Below are 21,372 nucleotides of genomic sequence, written 5' to 3' on the forward strand. Positions count from 1 at the left end.
ATTCAGCATTTCACTGTAAGGTCCACTACACCTGTTGTATTCAGCATTTCACTGTGAGGTCTACTACACGTGTTGTATTCAGCATTTCACTGGAAGGTCTACGACACCTGTTGTATTCAGCATTTCACTGTAAGGTCTACTACACCAGTTGTATTCAGCATTTCACTGTGAGGTCTACTACACCTGTTGTATTCAGCATTTCACTGTAAGGTCTACTACACCAGTTGTATTCAGCATTTCACTGTGAGGTCTACTACACCTGTTGTATTCAGCATTTCACTGTGAGGTCTACTACACCTGTTGTATTCAGCATTTCACTGTAAGGTCTAATACACCTGTTGTATTCAGCATTTTGCTGTAAGGTCTACTACACCTGTTGTATTCAGCATTTCACTGTAAGGTCTAATACACCTGTTGTATTCAGCATTTTGCTGTAAGGTCTACTACACCTGTTGTATTCAGCATTTCACTGTAAGGTCTACTACACCTGTTGTATTCAGCATTTCACTGTAAGGTCGACTACACCTGTAGTATTCAGCATTTCACTGTAAGGTCTACTACATCTGTTGTATTCAGCATTTCACTGTAAGGTCTACTACACCTGTTGTATTCAGCATTTCACTGTAAGGTCCACTACACCTGTTGTATTCAGCATTTCACTGTAAGGTCCACTACACCTGTTGTATTCAGCATTTCACTGTGAGGTCTACTACACGTGTTGTATTCAGCATTTCACTGGAAGGTCTACGACACCTGTTGTATTCAGCATTTCACTGTAAGGTGTACTACACCTGTTGTATTCAGCATTTCACTGTGAGGTCTACTACACCTGTTGTATTCAGCATTTCACTGTAAGGTCTACTACACCTGTTGTATTCAGCATTTCACTGTAAGGCCTACTACACCTGTTGTATTCAGCATTTCACTGTGAGGTCTACTACACCTGTTGTATTCAGCATTTCACTGTAAGGTCTACTACACCTGATGTATTCAGCATTTCACTGTACGGTCTACTACACCTGTTGTATTCAGCATTTCACTGTGAGGTCTACTACACCTGTTGTATTCAGCATTTCACTGTAAGGTCTACTACACCTGTTGTATTCAGCATTTCACTGTGAGGTCTACTACACCTGTAGTATTCAGCATTTCACTGTGAGGTCTACTACACCTGTTGTATTCAGCATTTCACTGTGAGGTCTACTACACCTGTTGTATTCAGCATTTCACTGTAAGATCTACTACACCTGTTGTATTCAGCATTTCACTGTAAGGTCTACTACACCTGTTGTATTCAGCATTTCACTGGAAGGTCTACTACACCTGTTGTATTCAGCATTTCACTGTAAGGTCTACTACACCTGTTGTATTCAGCATTTCACTGGAAGGTCTACTACACCTGTTGTATTCAGCATTTCACTGTAAGGTCTACTACACCTGTTGTATTCAGCATTTCACTGGAAGGTCTACTACACCTGTTGTATTCAGCATTTCACTGTAAGGTCTACTACACCTGTTGTATTCAGCATTTCACTGTAAGGTCCACTACACCTGTTGTATTCAGCATTTCACTGTAAGTTCCACTACACCTGTAGTATTCAGCATTTCACTGTGAGGTCTACTACACCTGTTGTATTCAGCATTTCACTGTGAGGTCTACTACACCTGTTGTATTCAGCATTTCACTGTAAGGTCTAATACACCTGTTGTATTCAGCATTTTGCTGTAAGGTCTACTACACCTGTTGTATTCAGCATTTCACTGTAAGGTCTAATACACCTGTTGTATTCAGCATTTTGCTGTAAGGTCTACTACACCTGTTGTATTCAGCATTTCACTGTAAGGTCTACTACACCTGTTGTATTCAGCATTTCACTGTAAGGTCGACTACACCTGTAGTATTCAGCATTTCACTGTAAGGTCTACTACATCTGTTGTATTCAGCATTTCACTGTAAGGTCTACTACACCTGTTGTATTCAGCATTTCACTGTAAGGTCCACTACACCTGTTGTATTCAGCATTTCACTGTAAGGTCCACTACACCTGTTGTATTCAGCATTTCACTGTGAGGTCTACTACACGTGTTGTATTCAGCATTTCACTGGAAGGTCTACGACACCTGTTGTATTCAGCATTTCACTGTAAGGTGTACTACACCTGTTGTATTCAGCATTTCACTGTGAGGTCTACTACACCTGTTGTATTCAGCATTTCACTGTAAGGTCTACTACACCTGTTGTATTCAGCATTTCACTGTAAGGCCTACTACACCTGTTGTATTCAGCATTTCACTGTGAGGTCTACTACACCTGTTGTATTCAGCATTTCACTGTAAGGTCTACTACACCTGATGTATTCAGCATTTCACTGTACGGTCTACTACACCTGTTGTATTCAGCATTTCACTGTGAGGTCTACTACACCTGTTGTATTCAGCATTTCACTGTAAGGTCTACTACACCTGTTGTATTCAGCATTTCACTGTGAGGTCTACTACACCTGTAGTATTCAGCATTTCACTGTGAGGTCTACTACACCTGTTGTATTCAGCATTTCACTGTGAGGTCTACTACACCTGTTGTATTCAGCATTTCACTGTAAGATCTACTACACCTGTTGTATTCAGCATTTCACTGTAAGGTCTACTACACCTGTTGTATTCAGCATTTCACTGGAAGGTCTACTACACCTGTTGTATTCAGCATTTCACTGTAAGGTCTACTACACCTGTTGTATTCAGCATTTCACTGGAAGGTCTACTACACCTGTTGTATTCAGCATTTCACTGTAAGGTCTACTACACCTGTTGTATTCAGCATTTCACTGTAAGGTCCACTACACCTGTTGTATTCAGCATTTCACTGTAAGTTCCACTACACCTGTAGTATTCAGCATTTCACTGTAAGGTCCACTACACCTGTTGTATTCGGCGCACATGACAAATACACTTTGATTTAATTTGATTCACTATTTTAGGCCCAGCTTCAGGAACCTTGGTTCTCCTTGATATATTGTGATCACTACATCCGATGTGTTTGGATAGAGCTGTAGAACAGACTTCTAGTAAAATTACAATCAATACATGTGAATGTGGTTCATAAACACCCTGGTAGGTTGATTAATTACCTGAACCAGATTTATTATTACATATTTATTTATTTAACTAGGCAAGACTTATTTTCCATGACAGCCTAGGAACAGTGGGTTAACTGGTCTAGGAACAGTGGGTTAACTGGCCTAGGAACAGTGGGTTAACTGGCCTAGGAACAGTGGGTTAACTGGTCTAGGAACAGTGGGTTAACTGGCCTAGGAACAGTGGGTTAACTGGTCTAGGAACAGTGGGTTAACTGGTCTAGGAACAGTGGGTTAACTGGTCTAGGAACAGTGGGTTAACTGGTCTAGGAACAGTGGGTTAACTGGTCTAGGAACAGTGGGTTAACTGGTCTAGGAACAGTGGGTTAACTGGTCTAGGAACAGTGGGTTAACTGGTCTAGGAACAGTGGGTTAACTGGTCTAGGAACAGTGGGTTAACTGGTCTAGGAACAGTGGGTTAACTGGTCTAGGAACAGTGGGTTAACTGGTCTAGGAACAGTGGGTTAGCTGGTCTAGGAACAGTGGGTTAACTGGTCTAGGAACAGTGGGTTAACTGGTCTAGGAACAGTGGGTTAACTGGTCTAGGAACAGTGGGTTAACTGGTCTAGGAACAGTGGGTTAACTGGTCTAGGAACAGTGGGTTAGCTGGTCTAGGAACAGTGGGTTAGCTGGTCTAGGAACAGTGGGTTAACTGGTCTAGGAACAGTGGGTTAACTGGTCTAGGAACAGTGGGTTAACTGGTCTAGGAACAGTGGGTTAACTGGTCTAGGAACAGTGGGTTAACTGGTCTAGGAACAGTGGGTTAACTGGTCTAGGAACAGTGGGTTAACTGGTCTAGGAACAGTGGGTTAGCTGGTCTAGCAACAGTGGGTTAGCTGGTCTAGGAACAGTGGGTTAGCTGGTCTAGGAACAGTGGGTTAGCTGGTCTAGGAACAGTGGGTTAGCTGGTCTAGGAACAGTGGGTTAGCTGGTCTAGCAACAGTGGGTTAGCTGGTCTAGGAACAGTGGGTTAGCTGGTCTAGGAACAGTGGGTTAGCTGGTCTAGGAACAGTGGGTTAGCTGGTCTAGGAACAGTGGGTTAGCTGGTCTAGGAACAGTGGGTTAGCTGGTCTAGGAACAGTGGGTTAACTGGTCTAGGAACAGTGGGTTAGCTGGTCTAGGAACAGTGGGTTAACTGGTCTAGGAACAGTGGGTTAGCTGCCTTGTTCAGGGACAGAGCGACAGATTTTTACCTTGTCAGCTCTGGGATTCGATCTTGCAACCTTTCAGTTACTAGTCCAACACTCTAACCACTAGGCTACCTGCAACCCCATTACAGGTCCTGGTTAGTGAGAAGCTTCCTCTTGAGCTGACAGCTTGATGAAAACCAGTCAATATTCAGGTCCCCAAGAAAGTAGAAAGTCTCTGTTTACATCACATACACTATCAAGCATTTCAAACACATTATTTAGATACTGACTGTTGGCACTTGGTGGCCTATAGCAACAACCCCAAAATAATAGGCTTTAGATGAGGCAGGTGAAACCCACAACACTTCAATAACACTTGACATTTTCTCTAAGCGTTACTGGGATATGGCTCTGAATATATATAGCAACACCTCCCCCATAGGCATTCCTGTTATTACTACTGCTGCTGTATCAAAGAAATGATCAGAGTCTCAGAAATGTCTAATATATTAATGTTGTCTGATGTTAGGAAGTTATTGAAATAATCAACCTTATTTCTTAGGCTACATACACTACATGATCAAAAGTATGTGGACACCCATTCAAATTAGTGGATTCAGGTTGTTCAGCCACAGGTGTACAAAATATAGCCACACGGACATACAATCTCCATATACAAACATTGGCAGTAGAATGGTCCGTACTAAAGAGCTCAGTGACTTTCAACGTGGCACCGTCATAAAAAGCACCTTTCCAACAAGTCAGTTCGTCAATTTTCTGCCCTGCTAGAGCTGCCCCCCGGTCAACTGTAAGTGCTGTTATTGTGAAGTGGAAACGTCTCGGAGCAACAACGGCTCAGCCGCGAAGTGGTAGGCCACACAAGCTCACAGAACGGGACTGCCGAGTGCTGAAGGGCGCAGCACGTAAAAAAATTGTCTGTCCTCGTCGTTTGCAACACTCACTAGTGAGTTCAAAACTGCCTTTAGAAGCAATATCAGCACAAGAACTGTTCGCTGGGAGCTTCATGAAATGGGTTTCCGAGCAGCTGGAGTAAAACTCGATGCCATTGGACTCTAGAGTGATGGAAACGTGTTCTCTGGAGTGATGGAAACGTGTTCTCTGGAGTGATGGAAACGTGTTCTCTGGAGTGATGGAAACGTGTTCTCTGGAGTGATGGAAACGTGTTCTCTGGAGTGATGGAAACGTGTTCTCTGGAGTGATAAATTATGCTTCACCATCTGGCAGTCCGACGGAAGAATCTGTGTTTGGCAGATGCCAGGAGAACGCTACCTGCCCGAATGCATAGTTCCAACTGTAAAGTTTGGTGGAGGAGGAATAATGGTCTGGAACTGTTTTTCATGGTTCGGGCCCCTTAGTTCCAGTGAAGGGAAATCCTATTGCTACAGCATACAATGACATTCTAGATGATTCTGTGATTCCAACTTTGTAGCAACAGTTTGGGGTGACAATGCCCCTGTGCACAGAGCGAGGTCCATACAGAAATGGTTTGTCGAGATCAGTGTGAAAGAACTTGACTGGCTTGCACAGAGTCCTGACCACAACCCCATCGAACAATTTTGGGATGAATTGGAACGCTGACTGCAAGCCGGACCTAATCGCCCAACATCAGTGCTCGACCTCACTAATGCTCTTGTGGCTGAATGGGAGCAAGTCCCCCGCAGCAATGTTCCAACATCTAGTGGAAATATTTCCCGGAAGAGTAGAGGCTGTTATAGCAGCAAAGGGGAGGGGGACCAACTCCATATTAATGCCCACGATTTTGGAATGAGATGTTCGACGAGCAGGTGTCCACATACTTCCATGGAGTGTATATTAATATGGGCTATTTTCAGTCCTTTCCTGGGTAGCTTCTCAGAGATCAACATAATAGAGAAAAGAACAAACAAAGCAGGAGAAAAAAAAACATACATATAGTCAATGAATCAGTTGGTGTGTGTGTGTGTGTGTGTGTGTGTGTGTGTGTGTGTGTGTGTGTGTGTGTGTGTGTGTGTGTGTGTGTGTGTGTGTGTGTGTGTGTGTGTGTGTGTGTGTGTGTGTGTGTGTGTGTGTGTGTGTGTGTGTGTGTGTGTGTGTGTGCGGGGTTGAAGCTACAAACCCATAGGCTTGGTTGTCTCATTCCTTCCAGGCTTCTGGGAGGCGGGTCATATCAGATGTCCCCACACGCTCTGGCAGCTTTCATGGCTGGGATAGTTATTTTCTCTTCTGGCCCACAGCTTCAGGGTAATCCTCGTTGCGGAAGATGTACACTCCTTTCAAGTTCTTGGCTCTTTCCAGAACCGCTACCTTGTCCTTGAACCTCAGGAACTTGGCGACTATCGGCCTGGGCCTGTCACCTGAGCCGATGGTGGGTTTTCCAGTCCTATGGGCACACTCCAACTCAGATCTTCCTGTGGTATATCTTCAGTTTCATCTTCAGTGTGTGTGTGTGAGTGAGCGAGCGAGCGTGTGTGTGTGTGCGTGTGCGTGTGTGTGTGGTGTGTGTGTGTGTGTGTGTGTGTGTAGGTACCATCTCCTCCATCCCTCTTATCTATTCTCATATAATAAAACAGTGAGATTACATTTCAGAAATGAAGTGAAAAAAAACGAGTCAATGCCAATGTAAATTCTCATTACGTCTCTTGCCTAGTTGGTCTCGCTGTAATTTAATGTAGTCCTTATTTATTTTCAATGATGAGCTGGGTTCCATTTCTCTGGATGAAAATGCCGTTCAATACCATTCAGACCCAGGCCCTGATTGGAAGCCTGCCTCCATGTCGCCTCTGTCTCCTTCTCTGTCTCTGTCTTGTTGCTTAACATAGCCTGTCTAACAGTACGCAAATATGGGTCTAGGGAGGAGAGGATGGGTCCGGGAAGGCCAGGTTGGCAATTGGAAATGAAATGCATTGCTTTAGGTGCACTTTGTTTAGGTGTGGGGAAACTAAGTGAGCGTCCCAAATGGCACGTCTATTCAATGTCTATTTCCACGTTGGTTCAACTTGATTTCATTGAAATTAGGTGAATTAGGTGGAAACACAACGTTGATTCAACCAGCGGGAACCCTATTCCCTATATAGTGCACTACTTTAGACCAGGGCCCATGGCACCCCATGGCACCCTATTCCCTATAGGGTTCCATAGGGCTCTGGTCTAAAGTAGTGCAGTGCATTCGAAAAGTATTCAGAACCCTTGATTTTATCCACATATTGTCACTTTACAGCCTTATTCTAAAATGTATTAAATATTTGTCTTACCTCATCAATCTACACACAATACCTCTAAAATGTATTAAATATTTGTCTTACCTCATCAATCTACACACAATACCTCTAAAATGTATTAAATATTTGTCTTACCTCATCAATCTACACACAATACCTCTAAAATGTATTAAATATTTGTCTTACCTCATCAATCTACACACAATACCTCTAAAATGTATTAAATATTTGTCTTACCTCATCAATCTACACACAATACCTCTAAAATGTATTAAATATTTGTCTTACCTCATCAATCTACACACAATACCTCTAAAATGTATTAAATATTTGTCTTACCTCATCAATCTACACACAATACCTCTAAAATGTATTAAATATTTGTCTTACCTCATCAATCTACACACAATAAAATGACAAAGGAAACACAATTTGAGGATGTTTTTTTCAAATGTATTATATTAATAAAAAAAAGGAAATATCACATTTACATAAGTATTTTACTGAGTACTTTGTTGAAGCATCTTTGGCAGTGATTACAGCCTGGAGTCTTTTTGGTTATGACGCTACAAGCTTGGCACACCTGTATTTGGGGGAGTTTCTCCCATTCCTCTCTGCAGATCCTCTCAAGCTCTGTCAGGTTTGATGGACAGAGTCACTGGACAGCTATTTTCAGGTCTCCAGAGATGTTAGATTGGGTTCAAGTCTGGGCTCTGGCTAGGCCACTCAAGGACATTGAGATTTGTCCCAAAGCCACTCCTGCGTTGCCTTGGCTGTGAGCTTAGGGTCGTTGTCCTGTTGGAAGGTGAAACTTCGCCCGTCTGAGGTCCTGACTGCTCTGGAGCAGTTTTTCATCAAGCATCTCTCTGTACTTTGCTCCGTTCATTTTCCCCTCAATCCTGACTAGTCACTCAGTTCCTGCCGATTAAAAACATCCCCACAGAATGATGCTTCCGCCACCATGCTTCACCGTAGGCATGATGCCAGGTTTCCTCCAGACATATTGCATTTAGGCCAATCTTGGTTCCTTCAAACCAGATAATTTTGTTTCTCATGGTCTGGGAGTATTTGGGTGACTTTTTGACAAACTCCAAGTGGGCTGTCATGTGCCTTTTACTGAGGAATGGCTTCCGTCTGGCCACTCTACCATAAAGGCCTGTTTGGTGGAGTTCTGCAGAGAAGGTTGTCCTTCTGGAAGGTACTCCCATCTTCACAAACAAACTCTGGGACTCTTTCAGAGTGACCATCAGGTTCTTGGTCACCTCCCTGACCAAGGCCCTTCTCCCCAATTGCTCAGCCAGCTCTAGGGAGAGTCTTGGTTGTTCCAAACTTCTTCCATTTAAGAATGATGGAGGCCACTGTGTTCTTGGGGACCTTAAATGCTGCAAAAATGTTTTGGTACCTTTTGCCTGATCTGTGCCTGTCTCAGAGCTCTACGGACAATTCCTTCGACCTCATGACTTGGTTTTGCTCAGACATGCACTGTCAACTGTGGAACCTTATATAGACAGGTGTGTGCCTTTCCAAATCATGTCCAATCAATTGAATTTACCACAGATGGACTCCAATCAAGTTGTAGAAGCATCTCAAGGATGATCAATGGAAACAGGATGTACTTGAGCTCAATTTCAAGTCTCATGACGAAGGTTCTGAATAGTTATGTAAATAAGTTTTTCCGTTTTTTTTATTTTATACATTTGCCAACATTTCAAAAAAATATATATATTTTTTTTTTTGCTTTGTCATTATGGGGTATTGTGTGTAGATTGATGAAACATGTTTTTTTTAAATCCATTTTAGAATAAGGCTGTTAAGTAACCATATGTGTAAAAAGTCAAGGGGTCTGACTACTTTCCGACTGTATATGGAATAGGAACATGACCTTGTCAAGAGGTTCAGACCACGTGGTGTAAAAAGGTATTGGGGTGTTGTCTTGTTGCCTCTCCAATTCACTACAATATATTATTGTGTGTTGTTAATGGCAACGTATATGACTGTCTCATGAATAAAAGTTCTGAAATGACACTATCGTTGGCATGCACTCAGAATAATCACTGAATAAAAAATATTTTTAAAAACTGTACTGTACTTCCATCAATCATAGTCACAAAGTGACACTGACAACAACTAAATGTAAAACTGTCTCCCTCTGGAGATTTATGTGTCTTTTGGTGTTGAACCACTGTGGTGCTGTGAACTCACTTTCATTTCCCTCCACCCTGCTCTTTCTTTCTTTCTCTGTCCTCAATATCACCTGCCCCCCAAAACTCGTCTAATGAATGAGTTTTCCCCCTGTGAGTCAGGGTGATTGATACTGGTCAGCTCTACGCACGCCGAAATTGATCCAGAGTGACTGCAATCAGGGCACTGCTCCCCTTGGTCAGCACGTTGCTTGGCAACCACAGCAGCCCCCCCCCACCCCCATCTCAGCTGGTCGGTCTGTCCGCTCCACTCTCTGTCCCCTGCATCCCCCCGCCCGCTGTCCACCCACCCCAGTCCATTGGTCTCACAGTGACTGACCCTTCAGCCATACATCAAAACACATAGGGGGGAGAGGTGTGGCTAAGGGGGATGGCTACAGCAGCCAGCCAGGACCATCTCCACACTCCTAATGTGTCCATTCATCTTAGCACCTGTCCCGTCCCCCCAAAAAAACAGCCAGCATTTAGCCCCATATCGGCCAGCTAAAGGCCCTGTCCACTGGCCTTCCTCTGGACCATAGCTCAGTCCATTTTAGCTGTCCACCTCTAAACCATGACTGATGCCACAGTTCCTTGTTTTTTGTCTATTGTCGATAAGGCCCGGCTGTCTATTCATGAAATAACAAAGCACTGTATGAAAACTCCATTTACTCCTCGGCTGTAGGAAGGTACCACAGAAGGTACCACAGCCCTCAGCCCGGCCCTGGAGTTACAATGATGTACTGTCTGGGGGAATCTTCACTCTTCAATGTGACCTTGGCTGGAGAAAGTACAGTAGGTTTTCCTTCCTGCTCTGAACTAGCCAAAGAAAAATATTGAATGGTCGATGTTCACTGAGATCATATTGAAATCGCCAATTACAATAGTCGTGTACAGTATCACTCCAGTGGTATAGTCTCAGACTGTAATATATAAGAACATGTTATAATGTGTCTCTTAGTATTTATTTTAACAAAATTACGTCATCTCACTGAGTCTACTTTTTAAGTCCTTTCTTCCTGGGGGCACCTGGGCGTGTGTGTGTGTGTGCGGCGTGTGTGCGTGCATACGTGTGTGTGTGCGTACGTGTGTGTGCGCGCGTGTGTGTGTGTGCGTGCGTGTGTGTGTGTAAGGACAGAAGGGCCTTCATTTGCCTCGACTCTGTGCTGACTGTGTGAGGCTACTTTACACGGCTAACTGAGAAGTGCAATTTCACGCTCATTTGATTGAGACAAAGGAACCGCCGCACAGTGAACAATTATGAAGCCCTCTTTGTCCAAGCGGCACGCTATTCTCTATATAGTGCCCTAATTTTAATCAGGGCCAATACAGTCGTAGTGTACTATATAGGACATAGGCAACCGTTTGGGGCGGTACCACTGATTGCAGAGTTCTGACATCAAAACGAATGGTGTCGTGTTGTAGGCAATTTGGCTGGAAAGCAGTTTGAAGCAGTTTGGCCAGGTCATTAACCCAACTGGGCTAATGGACGATTCATAGAGCCTCTTCTTCTGGCCCATTGAGCACAGAGTACAATGTGACAGGAGCGTCCGAGCATGGACAGACATTTCAGACAGCCCTAATGCAACCCTGGTGATCACACACCCACACCCTCTCTGGTGCTCCCTGCGTGGGCCTCATTTGTCCCCCAAGAGAAAAGAGAGAAAGGAGAGAGGAGAGAGTGGAAAGAGGGGAGGGGAGAGAGGAGAGGAGAGGAGAGGAGAGAGGGGAGAGGAAAGAGAGGAGAGAGAGGGGAGGGGAGAGAGGAGAGAGGGGAGAGGAAAGAGTGGAGATGAGAGAGGGGAGATATTAGTTAGGAGATAGGAGAGAGGAGAGAGAGGAGAGGGGAGAGGAGAGAGGGGAGAGGAAAGAGAGGAGAGAGGGAAGAGGGGAGATATAAGTTAGGAGATGAGAGAGAGGAGAGGGGAGAGGAGAGATATGAGTTAGGAGAGAGGAGAGAGAGGAGAGGGAGAGGAGAGAGGGAGAGGAAAGAGAGGAGAGGAGAGAGAGGGGAGGGGAGAGGAGAGAGGGAGAGGAAAGAGAGGAGAGGAGAGAGGGGAGATATGAGTTAGGAGATAGGAGAGAGGAGAGAGAGGAGAGGGGAGAGGAAAGAGAGGAGAGGAGAGAGGGGAGATATGAGTTAGGAGATAGGAGAGAGGAGAGAGGGGAGAGGAAAGAGAGGAGAGGAGAGAGGAGATATGAGTTAGGAGATAGGAGAGAGAGGAGAGGGGAGAGGAGAGAGGGGAGGGAAAGAGAGGAGAGAGGGAAGAGGGGAGATATAAGTTAGGAGATGGGAGAGGGGAGAGGAGAGATATGAGTTAGGAGATAGGGGAGAGGAAAGAGAGGAGAGGAGAGGAGAGAGGGGAGATATGAGTTAGGAGATAGGAGAGAGAGGAGAGAGGGGAGAGGAAAGAGAGGAGAGAGGGAAGAGGGGAGATATGAGTTAGGAGAGAGGAGAGGAAAGAGAGGAGAGAGGGAAGAGGGGAGATATGAGTTAGAAGATAGGAGAGAGGAGAGGATGGGGTATAAACCATTAGGACATACTCTACAGCCTATACTGACCACTTTCACAGGTACATACCCATAACCTGTCCAATGAATCCTCCGTCTTAGAAAACAAGCACGTGCTAGGATCCCCATTCGCTGACGCAATAACATCAGCTAAACATCCTAGGGTTCAACACATAGCTAACAATGACAAACAATTACAGTTTACATTAAGACACTACTAGCATATATCATGAAAACATTACAGAATTAAAAATAGCTTAAATGTAATACATTTAACAGTCAATGTGATGAGTATCTGTCCAGTCATATGATCGATTGCATTTAGATGTTTTTTTATTTGTTTTCTTCAAGGTAGGTTTCCTTTTTGCCGGAGAAATGTGATTTGGTAAAGAATTCCATTCGGTGATGGCTTTGTATGTTACTGTATATTGATGGAGATTTGTCCTTGGTCTTGGGGCTATCAGATGACCTGTACGTGCCTGTCTGATTTGGTGGTTTAAGTTCGTTGCTTGTGTACACTAATTCGTTTGAAAAATACGTTTGTTTCTTTAAAAAAAATGTACATTCCCCAAAAAAAAAAATATATATATATATATATATATATCTAGACTGGATACTAATTTGCTTTCTATGGGAAGCCATGAGAGACTACGTTGCATTGGGTCAACATTCATATGCATAGAGCTAGTCTGGCAGCCATGTTTTGAGAGAGTTGGAGCTTCTTTTTTTATCTTTCTTTGCTGCAGATAACCATATAACCAGACAGTACTCTTAGTGTGATAGGACCAGGGATTGACCATATAACCAGACAGTACTCTAAGTGTGATAAGACCAGGGATTGACCATATAACCAGACAGTCCTCTTAGTGTGATAGGACCAGGGATTGACCATATGACTGGACAGTACTCTAAGTGTGATAGGACCAGGGATTGACCATATAACCAGACAGTACTCTAAGTGTGATAAGACCAGGGATTGACCATATAACCAGACAGTACTCTAAGTGTGATAAGACCAGGGATTGACCATATGACTGGACAGTCCTCTTAGTGTGATAGGACCAGGGATTGACCATATAACCAGACAGTACTCTAAGTGTGATAAGACCAGGGATTGACCATATGACTGGACAGTCCTCTTAGTGTGATAGGACCAGGGATTGACCATATAACCAGACAGTACTCTAAGTGTGATAAGACCAGGGATTGACCATATAACCAGACAGTCCTCTTAGTGTGATAGGACCAGGGATTGACCATATGACTGGACAGTACTCTAAGTGTGATAGGACCAGGGATTGACCATATAACCAGACAGTACTCTAAGTGTGATAAGACCAGGGATTGACCATATGACTGGACAGTCCTCTTAGTGTGATAGGACCAGGGATTGACCATATAACCAGACAGTACTCTAAGTGTGATAAGACCAGGGATTGACCATATGACTGGACAGTCCTCTTAGTGTGATAGGACCAGGGATTGACCATATAACCAGACAGTACTCTAAGTGTGATAAGACCAGGGATTGACCATATGACTGGACAGTCCTCTTAGTGTGATAAGACCAGGGATTGACCATATGACTGGACAGTCCTCTTAGTGTGATAGGACCAGGGATTGACCATATGACTGGACAGTCCTCTTAGTGTGATAGGACCAGGGATTGACCATATAACCAGACAGTACTCTAAGTGTGATAAGACCAGGGATTGACCATATGACTGGACAGTCCTCTTAGTGTGATAGGACCAGGGATTGACCATATAACCAGACAGTACTCTAAGTGTGATAAGACCAGGGATTGACCATATGACTGGACAGTCCTCTTAGTGTGATAGGACCAGGGATTGACCATATAACCAGACAGTACTCTAAGTGTGATAGGACCAGGGATTGACCATATGACTGGACAGTCCTCTTAGTGTGATAAGACCAGGGATTGACCATATGACTGGACAGTCCTCTTAGTGTGATAGGACCAGGGATTGACCATATGACTGGACAGTCCTCTTAGTGTGATAGGCCCAGGGATTGACCATATGACTGGACAGTCCTCTTAGTGTGATAGGACCAGGGATTGACCATATGACTGGACAGTCCTCTTAGTGTGATAGGACCAGGGATTGACCATATAACTGGACAGTACTCTAAGTGTGATAAGACCAGGGATTGACCATATGACTGGACAGTCCTCTTAGTGTGATAGGACCAGGGATTGACCATATAACCAGACAGTACTCTAAGTGTGATAAGACCAGGGATTGACCATATGACTGGACAGTACTCTTAGTGTGATAGGACCAGGGATTGACCATATGACTGGACAGTCCTCTTAGTGTGATAGGACCAGGGATTGACCATATGACTGGACAGTCCTCTTAGTGTGATAGGACCAGGGATTGACCATATGACTGGACAGTACTCTAAGTGTGATAGGACCAGGGATTGACCATATAACTGGACAGTATTCTAAGTGTGATAGGACCAGGGATTGACCATATAACTGGACAGTACTCTAAGTGTGATATAACCAAAGCTTGAATCACCTGATTCAGAGTGTTGGATGTTAAATACACATAACATTTTCTTGTTATGGCAATGAACTTACCCATTTTAATTATAATATTATCTATATGTTCAGACCAGGATAGTCCAACGTGACACCAAGGAGTTTGGTCTATTTAACTTGTTCCACAGGCAACCCATCCATTGACAAATTTAATTGAGGGTCACCAGTAAGCATATATCTTAGACCAAATACAATACATTTTGTTTTAGAAATATTCAACACCAATTTGTTCATATTAACCCACTATTGTTAATTCTCTGCTCAGTACATCTGTTAGTTCATGATATACTGATGCAACACTATACTGTACATTTTAGCGTCATCAGCACACATAACCACTCTTGCATTGTTCATTACTGAAAATCATTAGAAAAGATAGAGTAGAAAAGTGGGCCTAGGCAGCTGCCTTGAGGAACGCCACAGGTTAAATCTTTACTGTCCGAAAAGCTACCATCAAAGGAAACGTTCGGCCTCCTGGAAGCTTTCCATCCAAGAGAGAGCGGCAGACATAAAACCATCAAATTTGAGTTTACATAAGCAACAGTTCATAATCTGACTTCCTGTCATCCATACTCTTTGGCCAATCATCTGTGATTTGCGTTAAAGGTCAAATGCCCTCTGTTTGCATGCTGGAAACTCGTCATCAGATCATTACATTAGAAACAACCCATAATGTATTTAACACAGTCAGCAAGCTTGTAGGACGACTATTTGGACCAGTGAAGGCAGATGTTTCTTCCTTAGGTACTGGATTGACCTTTAACGCTTTCTGGATTTCTGGGCACACCCCACACATCAAGCACCTATTCAAAATATGACAAATTGGTGTGGAACTCCAAGATGATCTGTCCCTATCATCAGAAAGAGATAGCAACATACTTCCCACCAAAAATGTCAAACTTCCTTTCATTCATGATACAATCTTTTATCAGTGGGACTCATTTCTCAACTTTTCCACTTTGGTCGTGAAATAGTCGAATTTGCAATGTCACGTGGTTTGGTGATAAATGTACTCTCTGATTCAACAAAAGAGGGGACAATTCCAAACCATTATAACGTTCAAAGTTTTCCATTGTTTTTTTGACATCACTCTTGACTTCATTGATTTTGTGCTGATAAAGTAACCATGTGCTGTATGTATTGTAATCCCCTAAAGGTAATCAAATTACCTGAGATTAGCTGAAGCTCTACATCTCACTACCATTGTCTCAAACCCAGACATGAGTCAAGAGAGAAACTGATCTGGTGAGGGGGAAGAGGTGAGAGGGGGAGGAGGAGGAGGAAGAGGATGAGGAGGTCAAATCATAATCAAATGTTATTGGTCACATACACATGTTTAGCAGATGTAGCGAAATGCTTGTGTTTCTAGTTCCAACAGTGCAGTAATTTCTAACAAGTAATATCTAACAATTCACAACAACACACAATATACACACATCTAAAGTAAGGAATGGAAATAAGAATATACACTACCGGTCAAAGGTTTTAGAACACCTACTCATTTAAGGTTTTTCTTAATTAATTTGTACTATTTTCTACATTGTATAATAATAGTGATCACATCAAAACTATGAAATAACATATGGAATCATGTAGTAACCAAAAAAGTGTTAAACAAATCAAAATATATTTTATATTTCAGATTCTTCAAATAGCCACCCTTTGCCTTCTTGACAGCTTTGCACAATCTAGGCATTCTCTCAACCAGCTTCACCTGGAATGCTTTTCCAACAGTCTTCAAGGAGTTCCCACATGTTGAGCACTTGTTGTCTGCTTTTCATTCACTCAGCAGTCCGACTCAACCTAAACCATCTCGCTTTGGTTAAAACCTGTTATGGATCATGCGCATTTTCGCAGCTTTTTGTTAAAAATCGCGCAACATTTCAGCGCCCTGCTACTCATGCCAGGAATATAGTATATGCATATGATTAGTATGTGTGGATAGAAAACACTCAGACGTTTCTAAAACTGGTTAAATCACGGCTGTGACTATAACAGAACGTGCGTTTCATCGAAAAGTGCAGGAAAATCTGATCACTGAAAATGGGAAAATATATCCATGCGCCACTTCAACCTATTGTTAAACGTGAACCAAATTAAATGGGGCCGAGGTTGCAATGCCTACAGCTTCCACACGATGTCAACAGTCTTGTCATTTGTCTCGGATTTGTTTCTTGGTCAAACCTAAACAAGGCAGCGCATTTTTTTGGTTGAGAAATATTTGGACATGATATCAGAACGTGGAGCTATTGAATATACATCACTCCGTGATCATTTTGATAGATTTTTAACATTTACTAATACCTAAAGTTGCATTACAAAAGTATTTCGAAGTGTTTTGTGAAAGTTTATCGTCGACTTTTTTAATTTAAAAAAATGACGTTGCGTTATCAAACTCAGTCTTCATAGATCGATATCTAGGCTATATATGGACCGATTTAATCGAAAAAAAAGACCCAATAGTGATGTTTATGGGACATCTAGGAGTGCCAAGAAAGAAGCTCGTCAAATGTAATGAATGTTTTATATTTTATTTCTGCGTTTTGGGTAGCGCCGGCTACCGCAAAATCTGTCGTTTTAAGTGGTGTTGTAGTATTTTGGGGGTGCATGCTATCAGATAATAGCTTCTCATGCTTTCGCCGAAAAGCATTTTACAAATCTGACTTGGTGGATAGATTCACAACGAGTGTAGCTTTAATTCAATACCTGGAATGTGTGTTTTAATGAAAGTTTGAGTTTTATCACAAACTATAGGTGTCTCTCTGAAATTTCTGCTGATTGATGTTCCTTCATGGGAACTCTATTCTGCGTCATCCTTAAGAAGGTCGGGGGATTGTGGAGGCCAGGTCATATGACGCAGCACTCCATCACTCTCCTTCTTGGTAAAATAACCATAAGCGTTGGGCAGACCGCACCACCCTCTGGAGAGCCCTGTGGTTATGGGTTGCCATACCAGGCGGTGATACAGCCCGACAGGATGCTATCAATTGTGCAGCTGTAAATATTTGTGAGGGTTTTAGGTGCCAAGATCAATTACTTCAGCCTCCTGAGAATGAAGAGTCGCTGTTGCGCCTTCTTTACCACACTGTGTGTGTGGGTGGACCATTTCATCACTGAAGTGCACGCCGAGGAATTTTAAGCTTTCCACCTTCTCCCCTGCGGTCCCATCGATATGGAAAGAGGGGTACTCCCTTTGCTGTTTCCTGAAGTCCATGATCACCTGCTTTGTTTTGTTGACATTGAGTGAGAGGTTATGTTCCTGGCACTTCACTCCCAGGGCCCTCGCCTCCTCCCTGTAGGCTGTATCATCATTGTTGGTAATCAGGCCTACTACTGTTGTGTCGTCTGCAAACTTGAGTTGGAGGCGTGCGTGACCACGCAGTCATGGTTGAACAGGGAGTACAGGAGAGGGCTGAGAACGCACCCTTGTGGGGCCCCACTGTTGAGGATCAGTGAAGTGGAGGTGTTGTTTCCTACTTTCAACACCTGGGGGAGGCCCGTAAGAAAGTCCAGGACCCAGTTGCACAGGCGGGTTTCAGACCCAGGGCCTCGAGCTAAATGATGAGCTTGAAGTGTACTATGGTGTTGAATGCTGAGCTATAGTCGATGAACAGCATTCCTACATAGGTATTCCTCTTGTCCAGAAGGGATAGGGCAGTGTGCAGTGCGATGGCGATTGCATCGTCTATGGATCTATTGGGGCGGTAAGCAAATTGAAGTGGGTCTAGTGTGTCAGGTAAATTAGAGGTGGTTTGATCCTTGACTAGTATTTCAAAGCACTTCAGGATGACAGAAGTGAGTGCTACGTGGTGATAGCCATTTAGTTCAGTTACCTTTGTCTTCTTGAGTACATCTTTTGAGGTGATATGATCCTTGACTAGTCTCTCAAAGCACTTCATGATGACAGAAGTGAGTGCTACGGGGTGATAGTCATTTAGTTCAGTTACCTTTGTCTTCTTGAGTACATCTTTAGAGGTGATATGATCCTTGACTAGTCTCTCAAAGCACTTCATGATGACAGAGGTGAGTGCTACGGGGTGATAGCCATTTAGTTCAATTACCTTTGTCTTCTTGGGTACATCTTGGACATCTTGAAGCATGTGGGCACAGGAATAGGGAGAGATTGAATATGTCTGTAAACACTCCAGCCATCTGGTCTGCGCATGCTCTGAAGACGCGGCTAGGGATGCCGTCTGGGCCGGCAGCCTTGCGAGGATTAATAAGCTTAAACATCTTACTCATGTCGGCCACGGAGAAGGAGAGCCCGCAGTCTTTGGTAGCTGGCCATGTTGATGGCACTGTGTTATCCTGAAAGCGGTTGAAGAAGGTGTTTAGCTTGTCTGGAAGCAAGACGTCAGAGTCGGCGAAATGGCTGGTTTTCTCTTTGTAGTCCATGATTGTCGGTAGACTCTGCCCCATACATCTCGTGTCTGAGCCGTTGAATTGCGTCTCCACTTTATCTCTATACTGATGTTTTGCCTGTTTGATTGCCTTACGGAGGGAATAACTACACTGTTTGTATTCAGCCATATTCCCAGTCACCTTGCCATGATTAAATATGATGGTTCACGCTTTCAGTTTTGCGTCAATGCTGCCATCTATCCATGGTTCCTGGTTAGGGTAGGTTTTAATAGTCACAGTGGGTACAACATATCCTATACACTTCCTGATAAACTCAGTCACCATATCAGTGTATTCGTCAAAGTTATCCGATAGGAAACAGTGGAAACATACAGGGGATGTCTATCAATCCTTTACAAATACGAATATTTCCCCATACAGAGAATGTTACAATAACAGAGAATTAGCAATGGACTCATTGTCAGGGGTAAACGTAACGGTCAAGGGCTTCATCAATAAGTGCATAGACGATGTCGTCCCCACAGTGATTATAAGAATGTATTCAAACCAAAAACCATGGATTAGAGGCAATATCCACGCTGAGCTAAAGGCTAGTGCTACCGCTTACAATGAACGGGACCAGGACATGGGCACGTACAAGAAATTCCCCTACGACCTCCGGTGGAATCCTGTTACACCGGCTACGACGCTCGTCGTACGTGTCAGGGCTCGCAGACGATAAAGGATTACAAAGGGAAACCCAGCCGTGAGCTGCCCAGCAATGCAGAACTCCCAAACAAGCTAAATCTCTTTTATGCTCGCTTTGAGGAATATAACACTGTGCCTTGTGTGAAAGCCCCTGTTTTTCCGGATGACTGTGGCCGATGTGGGCAAAACATTTAAACTGGTTAACAATCAGATGGGCGGCAGGGTAGCCTAGTGGTTAGAGTGTAGAGGCGGCAGGTAGCCTAGTGATTAGAGTGTAGAGTCGGCAGGTAGCCTAGTGGTTAGAGCGTTGGATTAACAACCGCAAGGTTGCAAGTTCCAATCTGACAAGTTACAAATCTGTCATTCTGCCCCCTGAATAGGCAGTTAACCCACTGTTCCTAGGCCGTCATTGAAAATAAGAATTTGTTCTTAACTGACTTGCCTAGTTAAATCAAGTTAAAGGAGACTTCTGCTATTTGGTTGTGACTTTTATGACCCCTTGAAGTAAATTGTTTGATTAAATGTTTTATTAGCCCATACAAACACATTGTTAAATAAAGGTTTTAAAAAAAATAATAACACTATTTAAATAACAACAAATAGCAGGGTGCGTTCTCAGACCAGCTGGCAGGTGTCTTCACAGACATGTAGCATTAATACGGAGATGGTCCCCTCCTTTGCTGCTCTAACAGCCTCCACTCTTCTGGGAAGGCTTTAATATGGAGATGGTCCCCCTAACAGCCTCCACTCTTCTGCTATTAACAGCCTCCGCTCTTCTGGGAAGGCTTTCCACTAGATGTTGGAACATTGCTGCTATAACAGCCTCCACTCTTCTGGGAAGGCTTTAATATGGAGATGGTCCCCTCCTTTGCTGCTATAACAGCCTCCACTCTTCTGGGAAGGCTTTCCACTAGATGTTGGAACATTGCTGCTATTACAGCCTCCACTCTTCTGGGAAGGCTTTCTACTAGATGTTGGAACATTGCTGTGGAGACTTGCTTCCATTCAGCCACAAGAGCATTGAAATAATCTGGTCGGGCACTGATGAGGTCGGGCACTGATGTTGGGCGATTAGGCCTGGCTCGCAGTTGGCGTTCCAATTCATCCCAAAGGTGTTCGATGGGGTTGAGGTCAGGGCTCTGTGCAGGCCAATCAAGTTCTTCCACACCGATCACGACAAACCATTTCTATATGGACCTTGCTTTGTGCACAGGGAGCATTGTCATGCTGAAACAGGAAAGGGACAAACTGTTGTCACCAAGTTGAAAGCACAGAATCCCCTAGAATGTCATTGTATGCTGTAGCGTTAAGATTGCCCTTCTAATGGGAACTAAGGGGCCAAGCCCCAACCATGAAAAGCAGCCACAGACCATTATTCTTCTTCCTCCAAACTTTACAGTTGGCGGTATGCATTGGAGCAGGTAGCGTTCTCCAGGCAGGTCCGTCTATCGGACTGCCAGATAGTGAAGAGTGATTCATCACTCTAGAGAAAGCGTTTCCACTGCTCCAAAGTCCAATGGTGGCGAGCTTTCCACCATTCCAGCCGATGCTTGGCATTACGCATGGTGATCTTAGGCT

The sequence above is a fragment of the Oncorhynchus nerka genome, linkage group LG22 (genome assembly GCF_034236695.1).
Source record: "Oncorhynchus nerka isolate Pitt River linkage group LG22, Oner_Uvic_2.0, whole genome shotgun sequence".
Classification (NCBI taxonomy): Eukaryota; Metazoa; Chordata; class Actinopteri; order Salmoniformes; family Salmonidae; genus Oncorhynchus; species Oncorhynchus nerka.